At 25.7% G+C, this 13,475-nt stretch overlaps 6 non-coding genes across 6 annotated transcripts; 3 read left to right on the top strand and 3 right to left on the bottom strand.

Annotated features, from left to right (window-relative positions):
- Positions 1-778: 778 nt before the first annotated feature.
- On the top strand, positions 779-884 carry Trnay-gua. Its single transcript has 2 exons — positions 779-815; positions 849-884. It is a non-coding gene; the product is annotated as a tRNA-Tyr (tRNA).
- A 924-nt stretch (positions 885-1,808) lies between these two features.
- Positions 1,809-1,914, top strand: Trnay-gua. The gene is made up of 2 exons: positions 1,809-1,845; positions 1,879-1,914. It is a non-coding gene; the product is annotated as a tRNA-Tyr (tRNA).
- Positions 1,915-2,689: 775 nt separating this feature from the next.
- Trnay-gua lies at positions 2,690-2,795 on the top strand. The gene is made up of 2 exons: positions 2,690-2,726; positions 2,760-2,795. It is a non-coding gene; the product is annotated as a tRNA-Tyr (tRNA).
- Positions 2,796-4,560: 1,765 nt separating this feature from the next.
- Positions 4,561-4,666, bottom strand: Trnay-gua. Its single transcript has 2 exons — positions 4,630-4,666; positions 4,561-4,596 (listed from the first exon to the last, which is right to left on the bottom strand). It is a non-coding gene; the product is annotated as a tRNA-Tyr (tRNA).
- A 1,120-nt stretch (positions 4,667-5,786) lies between these two features.
- Positions 5,787-5,892, bottom strand: Trnay-gua. Its single transcript has 2 exons — positions 5,856-5,892; positions 5,787-5,822 (listed from the first exon to the last, which is right to left on the bottom strand). It is a non-coding gene; the product is annotated as a tRNA-Tyr (tRNA).
- An 886-nt stretch (positions 5,893-6,778) lies between these two features.
- Positions 6,779-6,884, bottom strand: Trnay-gua. Its single transcript has 2 exons — positions 6,848-6,884; positions 6,779-6,814 (listed from the first exon to the last, which is right to left on the bottom strand). It is a non-coding gene; the product is annotated as a tRNA-Tyr (tRNA).
- Positions 6,885-13,475: the final 6,591 nt, after the last annotated feature.

Raw genomic sequence — 13,475 nt, 5'->3', positions numbered from 1 at the left:
AGGAGAATCCGCTTCTGAAACTGCTGGAACGTATTCAAATGAGACGACGGAAGCATGCGAAATATTTAATAGAATTTGAGATGCATAAAAAAAATACAGTTTCCACCACTACTTTGATTAAAATAAAATTGCGGATTCGTATACGAAAACGATGCGGAGTTTATTTCACTTTGCCATCAGTATATTCGGTTTGCGCAAATATTTCGTGTGAGCAAAGTGCTTTGCGCAACTGTCGTAATTTCGAATTTATAACACTGTAGTTACAGCTGGATGCTGTTTATTTGTTGTCCGTCCAATTACATGGTTAAAATGACCTGGTTATAGCAGATAACACAGTCTCTGTATGGAATGTTCCGTTTTTACATAATCGATGCGATGCATGCATGCATAGCCCTTGAAGTATTCATTAAATCCGTTATTAATTAAAGGAAGTTCTGCATGAGTGGTCATTAGGAATTAATGTACTATTTAATATTACTAATTAGATGTCCATATGGCCGGATAATTTAGTAGAGAAATATAGCTGGACCAATCATAAATACAATTAGTGTTAGATAAAATATTTCCAATTAATTGTCAAAATTTCCTAATTTTCACTACAACTTGCCTAAATTGGACTGGTTAAGTTGGAAGAAAAAGTTAAAGTGAAAAACAATAAAGTAATATTAAATTTAAATATTTCCTTCTTAAAAAAATAAAAGAAATGTATAAGTGGTCCAAATTAGGAAACTGTTACTTCTTTTTAAATTTTATTATACCTTGATTTCAGTATCTTATACCTTCGATAGCTCAGTTGGTAGAGCGGTGGACTGTAGAAAGTTTAATCCAAATACGGATTTGATGTAGATATCCATAGGTCACTGGTTCAAATCCGGTTCGAAGGATTCTTTTTATAAAACAAAGTAATAACAACAAAAAGATAAATCTTAAATAAATTTACAAACAATTTTATGTAGTTATCGATTTACACTTTTCCAAATACAAATTTTGTTACTTTCACTTAGTTCAGATTAAGCTTTGATGTAAATAATTTTATTGAAAAACTACGAAGAGTAAATAGAAAATATTAAAAAAAATTAACATTCAATCGCTTGAATCTGTTTCATCGGAGATGGCGTGGGATACATTTGTAACCTACATTAATTACTTGCTTATAGTATACAATTTTGGGTAATAAGAAGCAATGTATTTTAATGACTTTAATTACTTTATAAATCTATTATAAAATCCTAAAATTATGAAGAAACAAAGATGACATATTAAAAAGGCTTTATTGTTTACAAATCTAATACAAATAATTACCATTTTCTTCTGGTAATCTTTGAAAACGCACTTATTGCATAATATACAAAAAATTATTGTTGTTCTGTCATCTTTTCTAATACCAATATGACACGGTCCGTTTCCAGTTTTGTGTATTTTTGGTTCTGGAACATTTTTTCCCAACTTAAATTATTGAATTTTTCGATTCCGAGAATAAAACTACATTTAATTCTTAGGTATTTTGAAATCAATTCAATATAAAGTTTCTACTACCGCAATAAGCACACTATAAACTAAGATTAATGAGTTTGGACCAAGCTTGGTAGATGACTTTTCAGAACGCTGGGATACACTTGTCTCCCGTGCATACACTACAGTGTTAAACACATTTTAACTTTGAGAAATCTTGGAATATAATAAAAGTATAAAGAATTCAGCTTCAGGTTTTCCATTAATTTTCAAGAAGATAGTTATTGCATATTACAAATAATTAATTACAAAATTACTATTTTCTTCGATTTTTTATTTTTCTGCAAATAAATATACCTTCGATAGCTCAGTTGGTAGAGCGGTGGACTGTAGAAAGTTTAATCCAAAAACGGATTTAATATAGATATCCATAGGTCACTGGTTCAAATCCGGTTCGAAGGATACTTTTAAAGATTATAAATAAATTTCTTGGATAATAATTCTTCTAAACACATACTGTTATGTTATATATTGATCACACTAATAAACTTGGAATAAGTTCCATAAATGTACTATGTTTTTTGTAGGATGTGAAATATAAAAATATTTTGTTTTGAACATATGATATCCCAACCGTTGGTAAAATATGACAACTCAAACTTTTATAAAAGTTAAAGTGTCGGTGATCATAAAATCCTATGAGAATTGAAAGTTTTACATTAAAATAAAAAAGAAATACATGTAATTTTGCAATAACATTGATTTTGAATAAATATTATTACATTAATCGATAATAATGCTTTTTAATTAATTTTTATATTATATTAAAGAATAGTATTAATAATACTTGAGCATGCAAAATATTCTAGAGCAATAAAATATTGACTTCTTTCCTGACCAATTGCTTTGATTAGACCGATATTTTTAGACGCATAAAACGCACTTTATATATAATCTAATTATTTGTTATCTTCTTTTTAATATTACAAACATATTATTTGTATTATAACTTTCTTTTCATCATGATAAGAATTTGAATTATATTTTATTTTACTGTTTTATTTGATTTTCTTTATTTTTATTATGGTTGTAAATTTGATTTCCCTTTTTGTGGTCAATAAAATTATATTCTAAATAATGAATACTTGTCAATTAGATTTTTAATGTGATATTTACAGAAAAACTTAATTTTAACATGTTATACAATTTTATTATACCTCAATTTCTGCATTTCATACCTTCGATAGCTCAGTTGGTAGAGCGGTGGACTGTAGAAAGTTTAATCCAAATACGGATTTGATGTAGATATCCATAGGTCACTGGTTCAAATCCGGTTCGAAGGATTCTTTTTATACAAAAAGTATAATAAGATAATTATAATTAATAAACAAAAATGTTTGCTAATCAAATTTTCATATATATATTTTTTGTCACTTGTCACAACTAGCAAAGTTAAAAAGAATAAATCGTTCATATTTCCAAAAGTTAATTTAATTAATGTTATTATATTTGTTTTGTCAATATTTGCTTGATTAATAAAATATTACGACAAACTATTGACGTAAATATTTGAAGAAATCATAAAATACTCATGATCTTAAAATATATCACAAACATTAAAATATAGTAGAGAAATATTAACACTGTGGAGTTTATGGTTGTGAAGATTCGATGGTTGTGAATTTGATCCGAACCGAGATCTAAAAGTATTAAATCATAACACTAGATTAATTTTATTTCAACTAAACATTTATTTCTTAAATTACTTTTCTTTAAATTGTATTAAAATAAACTGTTCTGTAATCAATGGAAATATAATTACCAAGAAATAAATTTTTAAAGGTAGGACAATATAATACTTATAATAAATACTTATTTCTTAAATTAGTTTTATGTAAGACATTTTAAAAGGTTTGCTTCGCAAATCTAGGAATAAAATGTATCATAATTTGTATTATGTAATCATTACAAAAAAAGTAAAATTTCATGAGATAATTGATTATATATTCATTATGTTGAGTCTTTTAGTTCGTTCGTTAATAAAAAATACTATTCTGTAATCAATGGCAATATAATTGCCAAGAAATAAATTCTTAAATGTAGGACAAATAAATTTGTAATTTATTGATGTTACCATAACGAACAGTATAATAACTGATTATTACATACAGAAATAGAATCCGGACTACGCGATATTGAAATTAAAATGTTGCAGTTTCTTTTATGCATCAAGATTGAATCGCGGTTATTATGTAAGAAAGGCATGCATGGAATGAGCAATTTGCATAATGCGATCGTTTGAACGCAACCGTCTTGAATTTATTTCTCCCCCTAACCTTGCACATTGGGAACTTTGGCTTTACCAAAGTCGTGCGGCATTGATTCTGCGGGGAGATATTTTTCGTCGGCAAGACTAAACGACACTCCAGAAATTGTTTGTTGCTGCCTTTATCTCTCACGTCATAAATATAAACCTTCCCCTTGCAAAAGAATACTCAGAGGATTTATAGTGGGACATCTTGACTCTAATCTGTTGTCTCGCTCGAGATCTAAGCCATCCATAAATCAAACAAAAAAAATATTACAAACAATTATAATGTTTAAATAATAATATTCATTTAATTACATTTTAATTTTGTACATATATAATTTTTTTCTTCATCCTCTTAAGAAAATAGAAAAGAAAAATCTATATACTTTATAAGGATACAAATAAATATATTTCTATTTTTTTCCTCAATAATTCAAAATTGTAACTTGTAAGTAAGTACTTTATGTTGTTATAAATCAAATCTATCGAGGATCAAATATTTAAAGCATCTAAGAATCACTTTTGACATTTAAAATCATAGAATGATATATTTGAAGCTTGCTCTAAATTTGTGCATATATCATTTAGTTTTCATTCTCATATACAGTCATACCTTGGTTTACGTTACCTCTAATAACAAAGCTTCGATATATTTCATGTCAAAAAAAATAATATCAAAAAAATGAAATGAAGTTATCTAGATTTCTATAGTTAACCGACATAATTTTGTGGAACGGATCTACTTTTAATCGTGGTATGGCTATATAAATGCTATTTATCAATAATTTATAAAAGAATCCTTCGAACCGGATTTGAACCAGTGACCTATGGATATCTACATCAAATCCGTATTTGGATTAAACTTTCTACAGTCCACCGCTCTACCAACTGAGCTATCGAAGGTATGAAATGCAGAAATCGAGGTATAATAAAATTGTAGAAAATGTTAAAATTAAGTTTTTTCGTAAATATTAAATTAAAAACCTAATTGACAAGTATTCATTAATTAGAATATAATGTTATTGACCACAAAAAGGGAAATCAAAATTACAACCTTTATTATAGTAAAAAAAATCAAATGAAACAGTAAAATAAAATATAATACAAATACTTATCAGGAGGAAAAGGAAGTTATAATACAAATTATATATTTGTAATATTAAAAACAAACAAATAATTAGATTATATATAAAGTTTGAAAGATTTGTACGAGTTTTTCCTAATAAAATAAAATTAAATAAAAAATATCGGACTAATCAAAAGCAATTACTGAAGAAAAAAGTAAATATTTTATTGCTCTTGAATATTTTGCTTGCACAAGTATTATGAATACTATTCTTTAATATATTATAAAAATCAATCGAAATCCATTGTTATCGATTAATGTAATAATATTTATTCAAAATCAATGTTATTGCATTTTAACGTAAAACTTTCAATTCTCATAGGATTTTATGTCGGTGATGTCCTTCTTTAACTTTTATAAAAGTTTGAGTTGTCATATATTACCAACGCTTGGGATACGATATCTTCAAAACAAAATATTTTTATATTTCACATCCTTATTAAGAACTTTAACGTTTCTGTTTACTTGTCTTATTATACGTTTCTCTATGGAAGACGAATTTAGTAGATTCTTATCATTGCTTTATAATTTTTATGAAAATGATTATTTAAATAATGACTATCCATTTACCAGGAAGGGAATTTATGTTCGACTTTCCTATTATTCTTAATAGTTGTATTATTGTTGAATCTATTAACGTCAAAATCTAGAAGATGCGGTAAATTTTATAAACTAACTAGTTATTAATCAAATTTAGTAGATTTAAACAAATAGAAAAGTTTGAATTATTACTGACTAACGAATTAATCAAAGAAGAAAAAAACATTGTTGGAAGAAGTATTAAATCATTCTTTATTTCAAGAGAATATTTAGTACAAAACAGGTTATTATTATACAGTACATTACGTGTTTAGAAGAATTATTATACAAGAAATTTATTTATAATCTTTAAAAGTATCCTTCGAACCGGATTTGAACCAGTGACCTATGGATATCTATATTAAATTCGTTTTTGAATTAAACTTTCTACAGTCCACCGCTCTACCAACTGAGCTATCGAAGGTATATTTATTTGCAGAAAAATAAAAAATCGAAAAAAATAGTAATTTTATAATTAATTATTGGTTATATACAATAACTATGTTCTTCAAAATTAATGGAAAACCTGAAGCTGAATTCTTGATAGTTCTTTGATATTCCAAGATTTCTCAAAGTTAACACTGTAGTGTATGCACGGGAGACAAGTGTATCCCAGCGTTCTGAAAAGTCACCTACCATGCTTGGTTCAGACTCCATTTAATCTTAGTTTATAGTGTGCTTATTGCGGTAGTAGAAACTTTAGATTGAATTGATTTGAAAATACCTAAGAATTAAATGTAGTTTTATTCTCGGAATCAAAAAATCCAATAATTTAAGTTGGGAAAAAATGTTCCAGAACCAAAATTACACAAAACTGGAAATGGACCGTGTCATATTGCTATTATAAAAGATGACAGAATAACGATAAACTTTTGTATATTATGTAATAAGTGCGTCTTAAAAGATTACCAGGAGAAAATGGTAATTATTTGTATTAGATGTGTAAACAACAAAGCCTTATGCATATGTCATGTATGTTTCTTCTTTTTTTTTTAAGTCATTAAAATATATTGCTTCTTATTACCTAAAATTATATACTATAAACAAGTCATTAATGTGGGTTACAAATGTATCCTACGCCATCTCCGACGATGGAAAGCGCTTGAATGTTAATTAATTTTTTTTTATTATTTGCAATGTACTCTTCGAAGTTTGTCAATAAAATTATTTACATCGAAGCTTAATCTGAAGTAAGTGTAAGTAACAAAATATGTATTTGGAAAAGTGTAAATCAATAACTACATAAAATTGTTTGTAAATGTATTTAAGATTTATCTTTTTGTTGTTATTACATTGTTTTATAAAAAGAATCCTTCGAACCGGATTTGAACCAGTGACCTATGGATATCTATATCATATCCGTATCTGGATTAAACTTTCTACAGTCCACCGCTCTACCAACTGAGCTATCGAAGGTGTATTTATTTGCATAAAAATAAAAAAAATCGAAAAATGTAATTACTAATTTGTAATATTCAAGAATTATGTTCTTCAAATTTAATGGAAAACCTCATGCTAAATTATTTTTGCTATTTCAAGATTTCTTAGAAAATACGACACAAGAACAAAAAAAAAACTGAACAGTATGTAATTTTTGCTTTTATTTTTAATACTTTATGCTTGTAAAGTAAAAAAATTAAAAAAAACATTTTGCTTTTTTTAACTAAAATAATACTATAAGGAAGTAATTAAAGTGGGATACGAATGTACCATACGCGACCTCCGAAAAAATTGGTGAAGTTCAAATTTGTAATAATAAAACTTAATGCATCTTTTAAGTTATAAAAAAATAATTGAAAACTAATTTCGTAATAGTTCTTTAAATTTCTGACATTTCTTGGTTAAAATTTTATATTGTAATTTTATAAGAGATATGGAAACGGATGGGGGAGCTGTGGTGTTGTGTTGGGTGCCCAGCCACCAGGAGAGAAAGGAAGAAGAAGAGTCTTAATAATTTAGTAATAATATTCATTTGTAAAATAAATATTTCCAAAGTTTTACAGAATGTTATCAATCATTTCTTGACGATGAAGAACTGTATCTGTGACAATGGGTTATACAAAGTATGTGAAAACTCCGTTCCATTACTCATCCAAAACATAGATTTATCTCGTGATCGTTTTGCAATAGAGACAAAATAGGGCTTGCAAGAACCCGCGGCAATGTTTCCAAAGCCAATACGTCAATCATCCTTGAACAAACGCGTGTAAAGCGCGACAACCCGACAACTTTTTTTTATATGTTACATAAAATGCAAATTCATGTTTATGAATTTATCAAACATGAAAAGCTTATTTTATATATTAAATATATACATAATATAATGCAAATTATTAGTAAATATCAAAAAATATTTAAGACTGGCATTAGGACAAGTTTTTCTAATAACTAACATCTACAAACAAAATTTGCTTCTAAAGTAAGCTATAAGTGAAATCTATTAAATGTCAAAATAAAAAAATTGAAAATCGAAATTACTTTATTGCCCAATCATTTTTATATATTTTTTTTATAAAATTATATTTTTGGGATAATTTAGTCAAGACAGCATTTTTTTTAAATTAATTATGTTTTATAAACAATTTATATATTTGTAAAAAAAAGGGAATAATCAAGTTTTTCCAGTAATTCAATATTTTCAAAAATTAAGTTGTAAACTACAAATCCATTTTATACAACTATACAAATATATGTGGTTAAAATATATTTCTCCCAATGTATATACTCTAAACCCTCCTATAACACGGTACTTTCATTGTACAGTTTTCAAATAACGCGAGACATAAATTGCAACAGCGTTTATATCACGCGGTTCTCGGTAGATGAAAATATAGATGAAGAATGGATTAAATAATTTCAATTGAAAAAGAGACTTACTTTAGGTTATAAATTAATTCGAGTTAAAAAAAAATTTCATTGAGAATTATGATAGTTTAAGCGGAAATGGCATGTAAATACTGACGCACTTTAGAAATATAAAAAAATATAAATCATAGTTTAATGTTATAATTTTTAAGTTTATGCAACTATTTATTATAAATGTCGCTTTGAAAATTAATGGAAAACCTAAGGTAAATTCTTGATAGTTCTTTGCTATTCCAAGATTTCTTAAGTTTAAAATCTATTTAGTGTGACGGGAGACAAATTTTACTTTTATTAAAAAAAATCACTAATTTTATAAATTCATGCAATAATAATAAATTTGTGTTTGTTGCAACAATTAATAATTTGTTTTATTTTTTCATATTTAACAAACATACATATTTGGCTATATTATCCTGTATACTTTCTTTATAAGATTTAATAAGTTGTAGTTGTAATTCAATAGTAAATGTGGTGATTTCAAAGTGTTCTCGTTGTGCGTACGCATTATGAATGGCGCACATTCTATTAAGCACGAATTAATCATAATTCCATCGCTGGCGGTAATAAATTGCAGAAAGTTTAGTGGAGCCGGGACAGAAATATGTGGTTTATGTCACTAATGCCTTACGAACGAGATGTGCCTTCTAAAAGCTCTCCAACTCGAAAATATAGAAGTAAACTTTGTACTTTATTTATTTATTTTTTGTTTCCCTTCTCAAACGCCAGATAGTCAAGTGAAGTATGAAATAGTTTGGTAAGTTTCTCGCATTTTACTAATTGTCAGTAAACTCTTCGTGGAAGTTATGTGTCTATTTTATTTATAGTTCATTTTTAAGAGTAAACAGTACATTTTGGACTGATGTTACATATCATTATTATTATTATGTAATTAATAATTGATAATTATAATTGCACGAAGTCAGCAGTAAATATTGTATTTCGAATATAAATTATATATTATAATTGCAAATAATATGTATGACATAATTATATTACATATAGTTAGATTTTAATAAAATTAATAATTTAATAATAATTATTTTTACAAATAAATGCGGGAATATTAGCTACGGGCTACTGAATATTGCCATTCAATATTAAATTTAATTATTAAATATTAAAGTTAATATGTATTATATAATAATTAAAATATCCAATAATCGAATATAAATGATAAATAAAGTAAAATTTCTTTTATTTCTTTCGAAAAACCTTTTATTAAAATAATTCTGTAATTCCAAATAATAGATTTTGAAAATAACAGAAAATGTAAAAGATTTCTTATATAGATTAAATAATTAATCAGTGACCTTTCATACATTTTTTAATAATTAATTTTCAATTAAAATAATACATTTTGATGAATTGATTATAGTAATAATAATGTTTATTGCAACAGTTAAAAAACAACATATACAGAAATAAAAAGATTCACAATAATTATGTTAGAAAATCAGTAATTCAAACATAAAAATAAAAAAACTCCATAGGGAGTCGTCAGTGAGCAATTTTCCAAATGACTGCTAAATTTTATCTATTTTATGAATTTGATGGGGGAAGGGCAGGCAGCAATGATTAAATATTTTTAAGGGAGGCGTAGTAACATGAAGTTTGGAAACCACTGTTTTAGACAGATATTAAAACCGACTACCCGCACTCTGTGAGGTAGTGTTTTATAAAGACACAATTAACACTTTTCTAGATAAGATAATTTACTGATTTTTTTATTAAGTAATAATAAAAATTGGAAACAATGAAAATAAAAAAATGCAATATTAATATATAAAATCAATGAATTTATGTAAAGACATTTATTTTCGTTGCAGATTTTTTATGCGAGGAAGGTTATTTAGTGTCAAGAGGCATATACATTCTTAAAGTAAAGACTTTGTGGCCTTAATAAGACTAGAAAATCAATGATCAAGTATTCATAAGCAGTGTTTTTATAGCTAAGTTGCATTTTTTTTCAATACCTCATGTAACTATTATTTCTTCAGTGTTTATGAGCAGCATATTCTCATCATATATTTAATATCAATAGAAACTATTCGTATATAATAATAGTTGCAATTATTTATATCAATTTTATTTCATACATTTTGATCTACATAATAAATTAATATAATCATATTTTTATCGTACAGAAAGAGCTATAGTCAGTAGCATTTTGCAGTATTGAATCTTTTTTGCTTCATTACTATTAGTGTTGTGTAATAAGGATTATAATTATTAATATTTGTAGATATAAATAAAATCAGTATTATATAATATAATCTTTTAAATTAGTCAGAATAATACTTTTATCATCGATTATTTAATCTTGGTCAGAAATTGTAGGACAATGATTTGTCTGTAAATGCCTTTTATAAAAACTTTATATGAATATGAATGAATAATTTTTATTATTTATTTCTTTAATATTACTTTTATTATTGATTATGAAATCTTGGGTAGAAATATATTAATCGATATTTTTTTTATTTGTTCTCACTTTATTTTTGTTATTCATTATATTTCAATAAAATGTAATTTATTTAATTCACGCGTTAAAAAAGTTCTTCTTGTTCTTTACTGTTCATGCATTAATTTTAATACAATATATATTTTTAATTATGTCTTCATTTCACTGTACAATCATTTTCTTCATTAAATCTACAGTCCTTGAATATAATATTAATAAATTGCTGTTGGTAGTTATGAGTTCCACTAAGGATGAAAAGGAAGTTCATTTTTTATATATATATATTTTCGTATAACTGAATTAATTTTAAAATATACAAATTTTATATTTGTTTTTGCAATTTTCTTATTTTTTTTTCTTCACTTTTCCTTAAATAACACTATTTTTTGTTTTAATTGAATTTGCCTTCAAATATAAGATTTTAAATTTAATTTATCTTTTCTTTCAATACTTTTTGTAGAACTTTTAAATGATGATTAAGAGTTTATCATCTTTTCACTTTATTTTTCTTATAATTTGTCTTCTTTGTTTATTTTTTCTTATAAAAAGACATACATAAATATGAAACCATTATATTTTTTTAATATTACTTATGACGACATTTATTTCAACAATTTACATGAATAATTACAGACGAAAATATTTTAAATAAATAAACACATGATTTACTATAACCTGTTAATAAAAGTAAGTCTTTCCGTTTAAATGCTTATTATTTTTCATATTTATTTTAATAATTAATTGAAAAATATTAGAATTAAATTTGAAACAATTGTAATACATATTTCGATTTATACAGTGAATAAACTTGACATATATTTTGGTCCTTACTTGAATTTATTCTCCTTTTATATTAAATCGAAATCGCCTAAGGCTCCTCAAACTGAAGTATATCAACGTAATGCAGTTTAACATCAAACTGATGTTGAAATGTATGTGTGGTATAGTCGCCGCTTTTCACGCAACAGAAGTTATGGTAATAGCACTTTGGTCCGGTATAAACAAATATTATTACTGCTATTAATGCCTAAACGAAACTAGAAATTTGCAGTTCCAGTTAAACTAATAACGAGTCAAGGATGTAAGCGATATCCTTCGGTTAATGTTATTTTAGGGCCGTTTGCGTTTCTGATTTCACGGGTCCTCCGACGTGCGGCCTTTCACTTAACCCTCATCAAAGGGCTAATTAATGGTACAATTTAAATTTGCCTAAACCGCAATACGCAACTCCTTTGTCGCGCCATCCATTCCTAATAATAATGTTCACTATTCGCATCGAATAGTTTATTTGCTTTCCCTCAGCCCTATTCGCAGTCTGTTCTTTAAATTTATTATGTGAGAAGTTCGAATTGGGCGCCACTTCTCCAAGTTCTAATTACACGGATTAAATTGATGCAGCAATTATAGATGGATTCCGGAGCGAGAACTTCGGGAATCGCGTCAATAATTTACGGATCATCAAAAACTAAGCTTCCAAAATGGGTGATTAGTTCAGGAGCTGTGTTAATGGTTGTTATATTCTTGAGTGCAATCCAAAAGATTTGTGGGTTCATACTTGGATTTGTTTTATTTATTTGACTTTTGAAGAATGTATCAACGGTTTTTTTTTCCTAAAATAATATTTTGGAACTGCAGAAATATACCTAAATAAAAAATTTCTCAATATTGTTATTATATAAATACAAAATTCCCTGAAATACAAAATACTTTTTCATTGGTTCACGTAACTACATAACTATTTTTATATATTAATTGTAATTTAATAAATACGTTTTTTTCTTAAATTTAAAAACCGGTTTTATAATTTCATAAACAAAACAAAAACTAATTTTGAACCGGTTTTTTAAAATTAAAAAACTTTAGTTTGTACTTTTTGGGTTTTTATTGAAAATCGTGTTATGATATTATTTATAGCATTAAATAACTACAAAATTGGGTAATATAGAAACTATTCCTTCATTGTTTACTGAACATGTAAACAATACATTTTCTGGAAATATTGAAATTCTCTTCAAGTTTTCTATTACTATTACTATTTTTTTACATTTAAATTGTAGGTTTTAAAAAACTATTTATTAAACCGATTTTTTAAAATCAAGATACTTCAAGTTGTACATTTCAGTTGTCTCAAAAATCTCTGTTATTTATTTGATTTAATAAATACACAATTTTCTGAAATAGAAAATAGTTCTTGGTTACAGAACTTGAAAACGTTAAAATTTCAAGAAATATTGAAATACTTTCAAATAATTTTCTAATAAAATGGATATAAATTGATTGAACTATTTTTTACATTTAAATTGAAGTTTAATAAACTTTTATTGAAAACGATCAAATTACAGGAAATATTGAAATACTCTTCAAAGAGTTTTCTAATAAAATGATAACGATTTTAATGAACTAAATTAATATATATTACATAAACATTGTATTTTTATAAAAATGAGTTTTTCTTAAATTTTAAAACAAGTTTTTTGATTTCATAAATTTATTAAAGAAAACTATTTTTTAAGCCGGTGCTTTTTGGTTGTTTTTTGAAAATCATGTTATTGTTTATAGTATTAAATAATTACAAAATTGGGTGAAATATTAAATATTCCTTCATTGGTTATTAAACATGTAAATAACAAAATTTCAAGAAATATTAAATACTCATGAAAGACTTTTCTAGTTAAAATGAT

This window comes from Nicrophorus vespilloides, unplaced genomic scaffold (assembly GCF_001412225.1).
Source record: "Nicrophorus vespilloides isolate i.1.1-1 unplaced genomic scaffold, Nicve_v1.0, whole genome shotgun sequence".
In the NCBI taxonomy this organism is placed as follows: Eukaryota; Metazoa; Arthropoda; class Insecta; order Coleoptera; family Silphidae; genus Nicrophorus; species Nicrophorus vespilloides.
The sequence above is the reverse complement of the archived record's forward strand: the minus strand, read 5'-3'. Positions and strand labels throughout refer to the sequence as shown.